General features: G+C 33.3%; 1 long non-coding RNA gene across 4 annotated transcripts in view; it reads left to right on the top strand.

Annotated features, from left to right (window-relative positions):
- The first annotated feature begins 2,058 nt into the window (after positions 1-2,058).
- The window catches only part of LOC118195821 (uncharacterized), a 35,894-nt gene continuing 22,343 nt past the window's right edge, over positions 2,059-15,609 (top strand). For 2 of the 4 annotated variants that reach the window (XR_015041841.1, XR_015041842.1), the window contains exons 1-2: positions 2,059-2,373; positions 5,186-5,292. This is a non-coding gene — a long non-coding RNA (uncharacterized LOC118195821). Of the gene's footprint in view, positions 2,374-5,185; positions 5,525-15,609 lie in introns of those variants that run through there. The other 2 variants (XR_004759324.2, XR_015041840.1) reach the window with 2 other exon arrangements.

Raw genomic sequence — 15,609 nt, 5'->3', positions numbered from 1 at the left:
ATTTTATTCTGGCTTTACGTACAGATATTACGCAAAAACATCGTTGAATTGCATTCGAAAGCGGTCAAAATGGATATTTTCGTTGAAATATGCTGCTTGAAACTTTTCGCGACTACATTACTTCCTCTTTACTTCGTACAAGGAAGGAAAACTATGGTTTTGACCAGCTGAAATGCGTTATTTGTTACCAAGTATTGAGCAATGATGCTATTAGACCTTCTCGTCTGGAGGGACATTGGTCGACAAAACAGCGCATTAAATGACAAGCCGAAGGAATTTTTTGCCGCCCAATTTGCAAATCTGAAATTGGATAATATTGGATCCTTTGCTCAGTCATCTGAAAAAGTGTTCGAGCTTCGTATGAGATATCTCTACTCGTCGCAAAGACCAAGAAAAGTTATGTCATCGGAGAAACACTCGTCAAAACCTTGCTTTTGACAGCAGCTAATATTGTTCTTCCACCGTAAAGTAAATAAAAGCTTTCACAAATACCACTTTCTGACAACACTGTTAACATCGCATTGATGATAAGGATAAAGGCATAAAAAAGAGTTAGGCTGTGAAAGAATCAAATTTTTTCGTGATACAATTGGATGAGGGTGCAGAAGTTGCAAAATATCAACTTTTAGTTTTCGTTCGGTTCATACAAAAGGAAACAATTAAAGACGAAATGCTGTTTACTATAGCTTGAAGTGCTCGAAGCTTCGTATGAGACGACGTTGAATTCCTTTAGAAGTGCCTTACCAACCAAGGCTTATGGTGTTTGTCTCAGCGATTAGCTGTAACATTGTTAATGACTGCTTCAAAACAATTCATATAATGGCAGCAGTTTATGAATTCTTTTGTAAATATGAACTGTCCGGGCGGCAAAAGCTGATACGCGTACGCACAGACGGCGCTCCGTCAGTGCTTGGATCTCGTTCAGGTTTCGTACAGATGGTCAGATGAAAATATTCCGATGTTACAGCTAATCGCTGAGTTATACACCATAAGCCACCATAAGCTGAGTTATACACCATAATATTTAGGTAAGGCACTTCTAAACGAATTCAACGTCGTCTTAAAATTATGCAATTGTTAGTCAAGTTAAAAAAGAGTGCTTTAGTACTCGACTTCTTACAGCCCTTTCTGAAGATTTGGGGAACAGAACATAAAATACTTTTACTTCATACGAAAGCACGCTGGCTTCCAAAAGGAAATATACTGGCAAGATTATTTGAACTTTAAGATCAATTTATTCAGTTTTTGGAAGTTCAAAAGCAAACTATATTTAATGTGGACTTTCGAAAGCCAAGTATGCAAGTCGTATTGGCTTATCTATCAGATATTTTCGATTCTTTGACTTCACTGAACTTTAAATTCCAAAGTGGATATTACAGCATAATTTATCATCGGAATGCCATCACAGCGTAGACTGATAAGTTTCAACTCTAGGAACGTAAGCCTGCAATTATTTCCGCTTTCCCAAATTATTTGTAATCCTGGAAGAAGGGCGTTTTAAGGAGGTTTTTAATGATACTGATACTAAAAGTATAATTTAAAATCATTTGCAGCACTTCACTGATAAATTCAAGCCTTATTTCCATAACTCGTTTGATAAAAATATTTTTAGAATGGTGACGGATGCTTTTTACCTTGACACAGATGTGCTACCGGAAATACTACAAGAGGAAGCTGTGGAAATTAAGAAAGATTCTGCGGCCAAATATGACTTTGAGAAGATGGATAAACCATTACTTTGGGTAACATATCTCAGGGTCTATCCCAGTATAGCAGATCAAGCACTATAACAGTATTTTCCGTTTTTAAACACTTATTTGTGTGAAAGAGCGTTTTCAACAATTGTAGCAATAAAAACGAAGTTCAGAAGCAAAGTCAGTATTGCTAGTGCTTTATGTTGCTTGGTGTTTTCCTGAGATGTTTCTGAAAAGTCAATTTTTTATTAAGAATGACTCCTAGATATTTAACTTCGTCAAACAGAAGAGGTCTAGCTGGTTGCTTTTATTTTCCACTTAAGCTTAATTTTTCGCCTTGCGGGCAGAACGACTTAGCGCAAGCAAAACAAGACATATGTTTACATCCCTTAATGCATTCTGGAAGTGAGTTTGGAGTGCATTGGCGTAAACCAGAAATATCTTGTAAATGATAAAATTCATATTTAAGCACCGCCATGCATTCATATTAAGCATGTACTCAAGAAAGAAATCATATCTGTGTGAAGTATAACAAATTAATTTTTAATGATGTGCTCCATATTCACACAAGATAGAAACATTATGTGAGTTAGGTACAAAATAACTCATTTGAAAAAAAAAGGATGTTTTAATGGAGCACATGTATATCCATCCAGAAGAGAAATCTCATATATGTGAGGTATGTAACAAATCATTTAGACTCAAATGTGTTTTAAACAAGCATATGCTTATTCATACTGGGGAGAAACCTCATGTGTGCGAGGTGTGTGAAAAGTCATTTAATCAAAAGGGTGATTTATACATGCATTTGCTTATTCATACTGGAGAAAAACCTTTTGTGTGTGAGGTATGTAACAAATCATTTAGTCAGAAGGGTAGTTTAAATGTACATATGCTTATTCATACAGGCGAGAAACCTCATACGTGTGAGGTGTGTAACAGGTCATTTAGACAAAAGAGTAGTGTAAAAAGCCACATGCTTATTCATACCAAAAAGAAATCTCATCTGTGCGAAGTATGTAACACATCATTTAGACAGAAGGGTTATTTAAACAAGCATATGCTTCTTCACACAGAAGAAAAACCTCATAGGTGTGACCTATGTAACAAGCTGTTTCGTCAGAAGTGTAGTTTGAATAAACACATGTTAACTCATACAGGAGAGAAACCTCATGCATGTGAGGTATGTAATAAATCATTTAGTCTAAAAGGTAGTTTAAATGTGCATATGCTTGTTCATACAGGGGAGAAACCTCATACGTGTAAGATATGCAACAGATCATTTACTCAAAAGAGTAGTCTAAATGTGCATATGCTTCTTCATAGTGGAGAGGAACCTTGAGTAGAAAATTGTTAATAAATCATATGTATGAACAAATAATTTGAGAACACATGCATAATACATAGAAAATAAGCCTAAAGCTTCAAATGTTTTGGAGGAAAAGTTAAATTAATAATATTCAGTGAAAGTGCAGAATCGTCCACTGCTTGGCACGTTTTTCAGAATTTCACATGCTCGTTATCCATGTACACATCGACCTATTTTCACTTAAAAAGTCAAAGAAAATTGACAAAAATCCAATTCTTCTTACTCTTGTAAAAAGCGCCAAACAAATAAGTGGGCGATTCTGCACTTAAGCCAAATATTCTTCAATCCATGCAAGTAAGGATCTGACCATGCAGCAGAAAATTTTGTATTATTTGAGGTATGAACATGTTATTTGTGATAAATATTTAATAAATTATTTATTTGCTTTCATAAAGAAAGGCTTTACATATGCAAAATGAGTTATAAGTAATTCAAAGAGGCTAAATTAAAGCAACATTTGCCTTTCCACTGTATATAATGAAATGACTGAAAATTTGCTAGGATTATTTCATTCAGATGCTGAGGACTGTCCACTCCTTGTATTTTACCCATTTTAAAATCATTTGAGTTCTTTGCATTGAATTTAACCTTTCACAGCATTTTATACGCAGTTCAAACATTGCATGTATAGCATTTTTCATTTTGTCGCTTTAAGTACTTATCCACGCCTTCTCCATGTGTATTTTGAATGCGACCTTGCTACACAGACACTGTATACTTACAAACAACCATTATCCCATATTGGCAGTGGTCATTTTTACAAATAACCATGTGGCTACATTAGTATTTTATGCTGCTGATGTCTGATCATTGTTATGTGCCAAATTGGAAATCCAAAATTTTTAAGAAAGAAGTTTGTGTTCATCAGTTTTTATAAGGTAACAAAAGAAAGCAGTTGTGATTTAAAATATTCTTCAGAAATTTTATTCCAAGTCAAAAAAGAACCATTTAAAAAAATGTTTTTGCAAAGATGTGAAAGAAGATGCTATTATTGATGAACGTGAAGGGATGTAATGCATATCCTGATCCTCGTCAGTAAATGAGTGGTAGTGTCAGCAACATGAAAAGAGATATTAATATGTAACCTAAACGGTTTTTCAGTTCAATGTTTTAATTTTAGAGAGCTATATTTTGTAGGAAGTATGGCAGAATAGGAAATTAAAACCACATTCTGAATGTTTTAAGTGAAGAAACATTTTTTTGCTTTCATAGACAACATGAAATGCATGATATCCGAACTATGCATCTTGTATCAAATGTAAATACTGTGACTGTGTGTATTGGCAGGCGAATTTCAAACCAGTTGTTTGGTATCTCGATTTGCTTTATATTATTTCATATCAAGAAGTAAATTTTGTAAAACTACACATGACATTTTAAAGTGCAAAAAAAAAAAAATCTGAGTGAAAAATGTATTAGGACTATATCCAAACATGTTGGGTAATATGCCAATTAAATGCCTGCATGATAATTAACATATGTAATAAAGTCAGCAACCTGTGATTATTATTTTATAATGACATTCTAAATGACTTGAACATAAATGTATCAGTAAATGAACAGCAAATTTCAATATACATAGTGGATTTTTGGGTTCATTGTTTGAATTTTTTTTTATATAATGCACTAAATTAAACTAGATAATTTATGAAGAAAGAAATGATTATGATAAATTTTCTTTATCTTAAACAGCTGAAACTAAATATAAGTGTATATATTTAGATGTGATAAGTAGAGGTGGTGTTAAGGAACCCTTTGCATCAGTATTTAATAAGATCCATAGTTAGTACATTTTTAGAGTACTTATATCAAAATATATGATAAAAAATTTTAAAAATATCAAAATTAAAATTTACTTGTTTTATTTTTTAAATATGTATTAATAATGCTGGGCGATTAACTAACACTATGTGGTAGTCTTGCTATTGTGGTTTCTTTAATATTATCATGAAAATATTGAAATACATTTCCACATATTTGCTTAGACAGGTATTCAGAAGTTTTAACTGATGATTATTTTTCCCCCTTTAAATGATCCTGAACTGAACAAATTAAAAAAAGCATTAAGTATTTTTAATTTGTTTTATTCTATTTTAAATTGCAGTTTTAATTGTTTTCTTAGGAATGATTGTTGAACCATGTTGAGTTTGGATATCTTTTTCGTCTCGATGTGAGCGAAGACTACATAACCATTTCAGCTTCAAGTCTTATTCATTTTAATTTCATAAGGTAATTATTCAAACATGGTCTTTCTTTTTGAAAAATCGTGATAACCTCATGAGTTATGAAATCCCATTTTAGTAAAGGAGAATACGCCCACAAAAGAAGTTAAACCAAATTTGTGACCCTTAGGCCAAAGAAATAAGCAAAAAAAGTGTTAAACAGTAGGACTTTAACAGAAAAATATGAATTAACCTTGTATATATTTGTTTGCAAATAACAATTTTATTTTAAATATGGGCATTTGAATTTAGGATTTTATTACTTTATTTAAGTATACAGTGAAACCATGGTTCATTAATGTAATTCTTTCCTGAAAGCCACTTGTCTTCTCATCAGTGTTTGTAAACCAAAATTATTTTCTTTGTATTATTAATGTAAAATAGATTAATCCATTCCTGGACCACAGATGATTGATTATTTAAACTTGACAGCAGTACTTTATGCACAAATTCATAATGCGAAACCAATGGAAATCATTAAATATAGAAGAAGGATGGTAAGTTTGATACTAAACAGATAAAACAAATGAAAATTTAATTTAATTTTACTCTATCTGTATGAATTAGTGTACGGCATAAGTAAAAAGTGATTGAAGAGAAAGGAAAGTTGTTTAGATGAGTTTCCTTCGTTAAAAACATCATGTAACTATCTTTAGGGGTAATTTTCAGTTATTTTCTTTGTGTCTTAACAGCACTAAACTTCACATGAGACTCACTGGGCCTCCATTTCACTCAAAGTTTGATTTTATTTACATTTTAAAATATATTTAAAGCAAGAGATGTTATTGTCACTGAAAATACTTAAGCTGTAATTTCCAGCTGCTTTGTGAAGGTAACATTGCACGAAAACTTTTCACCATGTCTATACTTATAAGGACTATTTTGACTGGTGTGGTATAGTGACTGATTGCAGTATCCATAATAACTGGATTACGGTCAGATAAGAACTCATGTTCACTTGCAATATAGGTTGTATAATCGATATTCCTGATTAGGGAAAAGTCGATAACATTAGCCGTCCTGTTGTTATAGCGGGTTGGCTATAGCAGCTATATATTGGGAGAGCTGCAATGGTGAGTTTAGTCCGATAGGTTTAATTAAAGATTATGTTAAGGAGTATATGATTATTAAATGAAGATATTGTCTGAATATCCTATTCAATATCTCTTAAGTGGCTTATGTGAGGGTAAATGGATGGAGACTAACGTGACTGGATGTGAAGTGCGCAGGATGACTGTAAGAGCTATGCCTTCTATGGCTAAAAGCTCTGGTATTGGAGTATGATAATGGGGAATGGATCGCTTAATTAAAATTAAGACTCCTCCTGAGATGATATGACTTCTGTGTCTATCGAAGTGATAAACGTTGTAGCTGCTAATTCTGACAGTGTTGTCTGGGCCAAGCATATAATGTTCTTGAAGAAGCAAAACACCAGGGCTGTACTCATCCATAAAATCCCTGAGTTCCTTAATTTTTTGGGATAAAACATTTGCATTCCATGTTACTAACCTTGTTGGCTCATACATATTGAATTATTACGCATAGCCATATAATCAGCAGACATTTGTAGGAAAACATGAAATTTATCAATTAAGATACACATTGCTTAAGTACATAAGTATATTTTTGAAAAGATTAAAAATAATTTTAAGTTTATTCTACCTTAAGGCAGATTGGAATCCAGTCATTACATTCTTTATATCTAATAATACAGAGTTGGATCTGTTATTGATATTATCATTGTGAACACTTCTTCCAGCATCATTTTGAGTAGGTTTAGAATTGTTTACAGAACTAGTGGTTTTAATTAAACTAATTAATTCAGATAAATTGCCTCCAATACAGCGGCAGCAGGCATATTTTATTTAGGAGTTCTGGTAGTTTGACTCGGCTGCAGGTTAGGTGTTTTACCAAATAGTGCTTGTGAGTAGTTGAGTCCAGATTTTGTCTGTGATCTTTTACAGTTATTCATGGGGAATTTAGAACATCCCCTGTAGGAGGCTGGGTGGGGTGTTTCTCCGCAGTTGTAACACATTGGCCTATCCAGCTTGCCATATGGGCAGTCCTGAGTCCTTTGTTCATCAGAACACTTTACACGCCTTGGGTTTAACCTGCAATTTTCAGATGAATGGTGCCACAACTGATAATTATGGCATTGTGGCACTTTGTTTTTGAAAATGTATTTTTCTACTTGAACAAAGAGCATTAGGTCTTTCAATTCATATATTTGGTCAGCATCTACGGGCAAGATTTGTACCAAGAATAGCGGCATCGGAGCTCTAGTTTTTCTCTTCGTCAACTATGAATGGCGAAACCCCTATTGGCTAGGGCTATAGCAATTTTTTCAGTGGTGGTATGAGAGGCAAACCCTCTTGAAAGAACTTTAGGATTTATGAGATAATGCTCAAAACCTTTCTTAGTAAAAATTTGAGTGTTTCCTATGATCTTCATTAGTACTGGGAAGAATTTTAATGAATTCACCATTTAATCTTCCTAAAATTTGACTTCAGCGGTTTGCGATAATGCTCATAAATAATCTGTCCAGTTACAGTTATCAGTTGGCTTAACCATAATGGGTGGAATATTTGGTACTTGCGGCTGAGCCTATTGTTGCAAAACTTTTCGGTCTGGTTTACATTTAATATCAATATTATTCGTAATATTACTAACAGTATCATTTACTTATCGATCGTTAGCATTAACATTTTCAACATTTAACACACTAAACTTGTTCGATACATCAAGACATTTTGGGCGCTTTCACGCCGAAGGTGTTTTGCAGTTTTCGTAGGGAGAACAAATTCATCGTCATCAGTTTTTACAAGTTTTGTTAACATTATTAATAGTTTTACGCTTAGCCTTAGGAAACACCCCATGTTGTGCTCTAGATAAACCTTGGTTTTTCCAAGTAATCCATCAATAATTGGGATTGGTAGTCCAGGCACTTCTTGCTTTTTTGCTGTTTTAATAGAACCTTCCAGTTCAGCACATTCAGCAGCCAAGTTTTCTATTTGATCAATGTAATTTTGATACATGATCACAAGGTCCTCTTGTAAACAGGGCTTAATTTCTAAAATTAGAAGTGCCGAATCTCTATGGAAGACCGTAAACAAAGAGGAACAAAAATAAATAAATAAATAAAACGACTACAGTCAAAAAGCGTTAATCCGGACTCGTCGGGACTTCGGCGATTCCGGATTATCGATTTTTCCGGATTATAGATCATCAGTTTAAATCTCGTAAGATGGCATGCAGAAATTCTAAAATTAAAAATATGAAACCGTAATTTATGAAATAAAGAACAATTATGATCTAAAGAGTATCAAAATTTACAAAAAAAAAAAAAAAAAAAGCTTAATATTTATTTGTTTACTTTATTAAACATTTCTTTCAATGTAAGTTGTTTAAGTTGCTTCATTTTATATGATAATACTTTCTCTTTAATTCTATAAACAGACATAATTTCTTGTTCAGCTACAAAGTTCCGCTGTTCAAGTCCCGTAATTGCTGTGTCGAGAATACCAACTAACTTGTCAATCGAACTTTTTTCGTTTTCACTAACCTTTCTGTCACCTTTTTCATGTCTTTATCCATTTTTTGCAGCAATTCCACTTTTTGTTTGATGGACATCGAAACATACTGTCATTTTGTAGATTCTTTGGGAGCTCCAGCATCGGAAATTCTATTTGACATAATCGAAAGTTTAAGTTTACTTTTAGAAAATTGCTCTTACAGTCTGCAAAAAATAATAAGCCGGATCCAATTCGAAGATTAAGGAACAATGCAATCATCAACATTAACTGAAATAGATAATTAGATAATTTTAGCTTATACCCTCCGTTATACATAAAATGCGCACGCGAAAACGTATTCTGCGCTTGCGCAGACGCATATGCGCAGTCGTAAAGGTCTTACGTGCACGCGTAAACGCCTATGTGCATGTGTCAACCCGGCGCATGCGCAGAACGTTTTTAGCTTTCAGGTCCGGATTATAGATCATTCCGGATTATGGGTATCCGAATTAAGGACTTTTGACTGTATTAAAGTCATTTATAACTTAAAAATTAAATAGTTAATTATTACGAAAGTAATTATTATTTAATTTTAATAATTAGCATTTGTCAATTATTTAATTAATGATTATTATTTGATTAAATAAAATTAATTAATATTGTTAAAATAGTTAAATAATTAAAGATAACATAATTAAATAATTAAATTAAATGTAAAGAGATAAATTAAAATTTAATAAGCGATTTGTAATATGATTTTATTGCAAAAAATAAAATTTTCGAGATCAAATTTCTACTGAAATTGCTGTTTAGTTACAAAAAAGAAGCGCCGGAGCCTTCTGAATTAGGGCTCCGGCTAGAATTATGATTTATCCCTAAAACTAAGAAATACCGGAGCCGGGCTCCGGTGAGCTCCAGCACAATTTAAGCTCAGCTTGTAAGGGGACTCCAGAATTCGTAAGATTAACCGCGGCGTGCTATCATCCATCCGCAGCTCAATCTCCGAGCCAATGGGCGGAAAATCACCTAAGCAAAATTCCATAGCTCCTTCACTCAGTGGATGCGGACATTTATAAGTTCTATGTACACCAGAGGAAGCAGACACAGAAGCTTTTATCCACATGTAGAACGGCAAGTGTGCGCTGAGTATTCCACAGGGAGAAAGCTGTTCGCTTATGCGTCAAACTATTACACTACCAGCGTATCAAGGACTCTAAAGAGATTACTATATTCTAAAGTATTCATTTATTTAATAAAACATCACTCAGGCATATAACATACAATTAATCTTTAATAAGCCTAACTAACTACAGAAACATATTTTTCAAATTCTATGAATTGCCTTGCTGCCACTTCCAAGAAAACAAACTAACAACAATTATTAGTGGCCAAAAAGTAAAAGTACTAAGTATTGTAAAATTATAAGTATAAAATTAAAGGAAATTAAATACAAAATACAAACTACATTGTTTTGAAATCCAACATCCTCCCACCTTAAGTTGTTGGGAAACAAACTATTAGAAATATTAAAGAAAAACTTAATGGAAAAACATAAAAAAACTGAATTAAAGTCCAAACATTTATAAAGTCTATAAGTCTAGTCTTTGGATAGTCCTGACTTTTCACCCGCTCCTGGTTTTTTATGCAGAATACTTCTGACCAATTTCTGTATTTACTGGTGGTACTTTTGATGGAAGAGGAGGTAAATCACTTTCATCATGTGAGTCATTTTTCAAACAAGAATTTACCAAATGAAAAGGATTGGCTCCTCCATACATTTCATTTGCTAATGTTCCTGGTGTCTATAAATCTGATCTCGAATAATCAATCACTGAGAAAGGACTTGCTTCAGCATTTACAACATCTGGTATCATTAATGGTGTATTTTCACCTTTCTCAGAATCATATGAATTGCAAACCAAATAGAGGCCTTGAAGAGAGCATCCAAAGTCAGTTACTGCAAGTCTAGGAGAGGAGGCTCCGTACTGGAAATCTAATAAAGTACTGTCAGTCTTTAAATCTCGATAAATAATATCATTTTGAAACAAGTGCACTAGAGCTTTCTAAAGCTGAGTAAGCAGTCGCAATGCTCTGTGACCAGAAACATCCATTCTTTTCAAACATTCTTTTAAATTGCAATTGTATCTCTTCATAACAAGAAACAGAGTCATATTTCTACCACATTCATCACTCAGAAGATGAATAGGAACGGCTTGTGGATAGTTGGTAAAGGCACCAGGAAGCAAAGGTGTTTGATCAGCAAAAGCAAAATACATTTTAACTATATTTGGATGGGGCCACAATTTCTTTTTCCTGACTTTATATTTTGTCAGTTCACCGAAAGAAAACTCGCCAATAATTCACGAAGAATTTCCATTTAGATAATTAAAGATAAATCTTTTTATCCAAGCAATCAACCGTATCACTTTGTCATAGCTTGAAAAATAATAATTGCACCAACTTGATCCGTAATGTCTGTATCCATTATTTTCCTTTTTATCAATTTTGCAGCTACAAGTATTTGAGTAACTTAGAGAACAGATATAAGAATGTTCATCAGATTTCGTTTTTCTCTTTTCCTTAGCTACAGACAGAATGCTCATCAATATTTTTTTCTGTGACAGGCCAGGTAGATGATGATTCAAATAACCAAGTGGGTCCCTCCCACTATTTGATTGATAACAGTTGTCTAGCGGAACATCCTCGAGAAGGCAAATCAGCTGGATTCTGGATCCAAGGAAGGTGTGAATGCTCATCTCTGACATCATCTATTATTCCCTATTCAATCCCTTGTTTAAAGACATCATCATAAGTATCAAATAATTTTTCTGAATTCAGACTTTTTGTTGAGACTTCAAGTCTTCTTATCGCTATATCTTTGCTGGTTAGGAGAGGCAAATGATCGTCTTTCCATGGTAAGGCAACTTCGTACCGCCCATCATCCTGGATTCTTAGTCTCTCTTGAAAATATTTCTTCGTGATAAATTCCTTTTCCTTTCGTGATTTTACTTCGACCGTATCAGATATTCCTAAGCTAGACAGCTTAGGGAAAGGAAGAAAGGTCAGGAATATTGGCATCTTTCACAAACATTGTTACAATCGTTATCGCCGTATCTTCCCTTTCAGCATTCACTGATGTTTTACTGATCAATGTCCAGCCCAGGTAAGTTTCTATGGCTACAATACCACTAGAAAGTACTCTTTTTGTCAGTGAAAAGTCGACCAGCCACATCTGCACCAATTAAAAGATCAATAGGCCCTGATGAATCTTCAGTGTCATAAAATTGTATATTCATGGACTGGAGCTTTTTAATCCAAGGCCCATTTAAGGCAGAAGGTACAGCATCACAAATTGTATCTTGCTCATAAATATCAAAAGTACAAGTAAAATTATCGTTTAAACTCTTTAGCTTAATTTTGTAGACATTATGCACATTTTCAGGTGTTCATTTTCCTCCAAAAAGAGCGTGGCTCAAAATCTGTTGTCTAGAAGGTATCAAGCCTAGAGTAGAAATTTAATCCTTCCTTAAATAAGTTTTTTTTTTTTTTTTTTTTTTTTTTTTTTTGCGATCCTGTGTCATATAAAGCTCAAACACAAAGTGTACAATTATTTCCAATTATTTTTACTTTCAGGGTTTGCAAAAGTACTTGTAGTGTGTTGCTAACACAAGAAAGATTTACAGAACTTTCTTCCTTGCTAGTTTCTTTTTCATTGCTGTTTAACATAGGCTTCTTAACATTTGTTTTATTTTTAAGCAATTCTAAACACATAATTACGCTGTGATTTTTATGGCAAATTGCACATTTAATAGAACTCCTGCATTTATTTGCACAGTGACCAGCCTTTAAACAGCGAAAGCAGTGCCCTTTATCTTTTAAGAGCTTTTGTCTGTCTGAAAATGGCATTTTTTGAGCTTCAAAACAATTAAATGAATCATGTTTTCCACAGCAAAACATGCACTTCTTAGTGGAAGAATCAGTCTTCAACAAACTTGCTGCCGTTGATGGTCGATCGTGAACAGTTTTAATACATTTAATCCCACAGGTCACTTCGTTCTTCACACCAAAACCAGCCGTAGCTAAACTTATGCGTTCTTCGGATTCTACTTCTGATTTAAAAAATTTTAATAAACTGTCCAGTCTACATTTAGGGTCTGGACCATGGTCAGCATTTGCACTTCTTTAATAGGCTCTTAAAAAGTCCTCAGGCAAGCAAGATTCAACTAAAGGATAAAGTAATGCAGCACATTTATCTGTAGTGACGCCAAGGGTTTCCAGAGCCCGTATTTGTTGTTCCAAATGGTCATATAATGCACATAAGTTACTACAGGAATTACTAAAATTTGCCTTTCTCAGGACCAATTTCAACAATTCTCTCACATAAACTTCCACTTGCAAGTCATTTTGACCAAAACGGGCCTTCAAACATTCTATGGCCTTGGGATAATTAGCAGATGTAGGGGGAAAACTTTCTATAACCTTCCTTGCGTGCGAACCCTCAACAGTCGCTTGTAATAAATATTGAAATTTATCACTATCAGAAATCGTAGTACCTTTGTCAATTTTTTCAAACTGACTCTAAAATATAACCATTCCTTAATTTCACCATCAAATTTTCATAATTCAAGCTTTGGAAGTTTAAATGTACGCTTACATACATTCTCATTAACATATTCATTCAAAATTAAATTTGAAGTACTTACATTTTGTAGATTCTGAAGAATATCTTTCACTTTAGTTTCGATTCTAATAGCTTTGTCACGATAATCTTCAACAACATCAAATTCTGCTTCAATTTCGTTTCTGGACAGTGTGCTAAGATAACGTACGTACGTGTCTTCCAAATGTTGAACTTTCGAAACAAAAACATTAAGCTCCGACTGTAATTCAGAAGAATTTATCTCACTTTTCTTTAAAATTTCTTCTAAAAAATTGAAGGACTTTGTAAAAGCAGCTCTGTAAATCTTCTTTTCAAGTTTAATAGCTTCTTTAGCTTCCATTTTTATACTTTAGAATTCCAAACTAACGTCTCTTACGTCCCGCCGAGGGTACCATTAAAATGTTCGCTTACGCGTCAAACTATTACGCTACCAGTGTATCAAGGACTCTAAAGAGACTACTATATTCTAAAGTGTTCATTTATTTAATAAAACATCACTCAGGTATTTAACCTACAATTAATCTTCAATAAGTCTAACTAACTACAGAAACATATTTTTCAAATTCTATGAATTGCCCTGCTGCCACTTCCAAAAAAACAAACTAACAACAATTAGTAGTGGCCAAAAAGTAAAAGTAATAAATATTGTAAAATTATAAGTATAAAATTAAAGGAAATTAAATACAAAATACAAACTACATTGTTTTGAAATCCAACAAAAGCGACGCAGATAATAATCCGAAGCGGGAGCAGCAGACGAAAAGAACTTTCGCGTACGATGGCACCAAGATATATGAAAAGAGTTTGGTATCCCCGCATACATTTACAGTATAACGGCTGTCTTTTCTGCCATTTTTTTTTTCTTCGCGGTCTTAGTTAATCTGCACCATATATATCATGGTAACGTGAAAAATTTTTGTGGTTCCCTCTTTTTATGATACTCTAAGCACTTGCTTATTTTGCTTAATGATTAATAATATGGAGGTTGATCTTAACTTCTTTAGTTAATCCAGCTCTGGTTTTTGTGGTTGGAGAATACCAATTTCCAGCCTACGAGGTGTTCAGAGCGTAGATGTAAGGGTAAAAAATTTGGTGGGGCAAATGATTTAATTCTTAACCAGATCTTGAATTTACTGTGATCCATGGATTATAATTTATTTTTAAACTCACTCAGTTACGGAATATAGTGGGTTAATATTTTTCTTTTCTTTAATTTATTCTTGAAAATATACGGGTTTATTATCTGCTTCAATGTTAATATTTTTCTCTTCTCCAATTTACTTTTGTTTTCACACTCTCTTTCTAAGGATGGCTGAGAGAGCTGAAAAATAAATCAAATTTGATGCATAATAATTTTTATCACAATCCGCCCTTTTTTTTGCTACAAATTTTCTTAACATGGAACTTTCCTGTGCAGACATTTGGAGTAATCGATGTTTGTCCCTGAAGGATTACTGTCTTTGTTTTGTGATTTTGCATCGAAACCCTATAAACAGAGTATCACATTTCAAATCTTTGCCACCAAATACTTTCGCCCTCTATTATATCTGAAGAAATTAAATAATGAAGAATCTGCATAAATGTATATATGTTTCTCACATTGTGATAAAACAACGGTACCTAGAGCCATCCAGTTTTCAATGACGTAATTCTACTGCGAATATGGGCATCTGAAAGCCCAAATTTGAAATTTATTTTATTTTTGATTTCATATTTTGTAAAAAACGATTCAACGATTTAAAAGCGAGTAATGGCAACAATCTACGGGGAGGGGGGACCTTTTTATTTCCAGCACGTGGAACTGTGTATCGGAAATTCTAAAGATATGCTCATTTTAAAATTATTTTGGGACATTGTTGTTGAACTGAATTTTATGGTTTAAGTGCAAAGAACATGATATTTAATAAGTAAAGGTAACACAAAAAATGTTTAAAAAAAAGCCCCTTTGGACGTAATTTTAAAATTTGAAACCTGTGAGTTTTTTTTTTTTTTTTTTTTTTTTTTTTTACGAGAAACTTCAGATAAAATGTTAGCCTGCCTAACAACTATAAAAAACTTCATTATGTAGATTCATAATTAGACTGCATATATTATTAGGCAAGAATTCAGATTTCTGTATAATGCAATAAATCATTTTTTTATGAAATGTTGT

This window comes from Stegodyphus dumicola, chromosome 6, assembly GCF_044657685.1.
Source record: "Stegodyphus dumicola isolate Sdum_Otavi_A_Nest chromosome 6, ASM4465768v1".
Lineage (NCBI taxonomy): Eukaryota > Metazoa > Arthropoda > Arachnida > Araneae > Eresidae > Stegodyphus > Stegodyphus dumicola.
The sequence above is the reverse complement of the archived record's forward strand: the minus strand, read 5'-3'. Positions and strand labels throughout refer to the sequence as shown.